This window comes from Canis aureus, chromosome 38 (assembly GCF_053574225.1).
Source record: "Canis aureus isolate CA01 chromosome 38, VMU_Caureus_v.1.0, whole genome shotgun sequence".
NCBI classification, from domain to species: Eukaryota; Metazoa; Chordata; class Mammalia; order Carnivora; family Canidae; genus Canis; species Canis aureus.
Genome location: NC_135648.1, coordinates 17,281,145 through 17,282,946, shown reverse-complemented (window position 1 = coordinate 17,282,946; position 1,802 = coordinate 17,281,145). Strand labels below are relative to the sequence as shown.

The window sequence follows — 1,802 nt, the reverse complement described above, 5'->3', positions numbered from 1 at the left end:
TCACACAATGGTTGGAGCCCATCCTATAAAGCCTAATTCCATAACAACATCTTATAACATTAAGCTTTCCTGCAGAGAACAGCCACCATTTGGTCAATCATGTCACTGTCTACCTCTTTAATATATTCTCTGATTTTAAAATTTTTAAAAAAAATTTTTATAACAAAAATTCAGTTTATTCATCTGTTTATGACACAGTACACAAGAGACAAAGTGTTTCACATTATAGATTTCACTTCCAACTCCTTGGAATGTTCATTTCTTTGGGTAAAAGGAGAGATTAGACATGAAAGGCAGCCAATGCTTAGGCAACTGAAATAAGGATGGGGAGGGAGCTATGCTAACATCCATCATCCTTGTGGCGGTGGGTAAAAGAGGACTGTTAGTCACAGGCTATTTTCTAGAACTGTTAACTGGAAACAAAGAAGCACAACTCCTAGATGCTCATTCCATGGTGGGCTTCAGTCATCCTCACCACACAGGTACAGCAGCACTTTCTGGTAGTTGCCCTTGGTGTCTTGCTGGATGTAGTAGTGCAGGAATTTGCTATACTTTCTCTTGAATTCAGAACTAATTTTCAACATGTCCAATTCACTGAAAAAGACCATGCTTCTAATCAAAACTTTATCATGAGTCCCCTTGCTCTTCATGGAGTTGTATGGTTGGTTGGCAAAATACAGGGCATTGTTCTGAATGTCCTGGACCAGGTTCAGGAAAGAACATTCCAGGTCTCCTTTGACCTCTTTCTTGATGCTCTCCAGCATGTCATAAGGGCTATAGCTCTTGTACCTTTCATATAATTTATGGAGGTGACACACACTCCTCTTGGTCATGATGCTGATCCGCTTGGGAACATCAGTTCCTTTCCTCTTCACTCCAGCATCATAGAGATCCCAAGCATCTTGGTCAATCAGTTCATAATCAATGACAGAGCCATCTTCTGCTCTTCTACACTTTGCAAGGGTAATAATCAGTTTGACGAAGTCACCAGATGTGTCAGAAATTATGTCCTTCTCCTGATCAGTCTTGTACATTTCCTTGTAGACTCTGTTAGTTTCCTGAAGTTCTTGGTTGGTCCTTGAACAGATGATCTCAATGAGGGAGTCCTCACCAGTCCTCAGTCTCTTCACGGAGGCTTTCAGTTCAGAAGTGTTATACTGAGCAGGTGTTTTCAATAGGCCCCAAATCATGGTCACCAGGTGGCTGGACAAGGCTAACTTCAATGCTGATGCAAGTTCCTTTTTGGTCCTTCTCTGGTAGAAGAAGGCAATATTCTGTCTCTGTTCATTGCTGTGGTTGATCAAAATGTTGATAATAGTGACTTAATCCACACTTTTGGTCTTGATGGCCATTTCAATGTTCAGAGCATCATGCTCAGCATCAAAATTGGAGTATGCTTTAACTGACCCATATGCACTTCAGGGTGTGGAGTGATCACCCTCCAAGCTGAGCTTGCAGAGAATTTAATGAACAGTAGACATTTTTTAAAAGATTTTTTATTTATTCATTCATGAGAGACACAGAGAGAGAGAGACAGACAGAGAGGCAGAGACACAGGCAGAGGGAGAAGCAGGCTCCATGCAGGGAGCCCGATGTGAGACTCAATCCCGGGTCCCAGGATCATGCCTTCATGCTGAAGGCAGCACTAAACTGCTGAGCCATCTGGGCTGCCCCAGAACAGTAGACATTTTGAAGGAAGCTGGGCTGGGTGCTGAGAGCTATGAGCATCCCCAGTTGTAGAGCCTCTCTGCTGTTTAGTGAAGGGAGTGTCCTCTGGGTCTTCCCAGGGAATATAGCCAGCT

At 43.0% G+C, this 1,802-nt stretch overlaps 1 pseudogene; it reads right to left on the bottom strand.

The window, feature by feature from the left end:
• Positions 1–382: 382 nt before the first annotated feature.
• Positions 383–1,481, bottom strand: LOC144307148 (annexin A2 pseudogene; annotated as a pseudogene).
• Between the last annotated feature and the right edge of the window lie 321 nt (positions 1,482–1,802).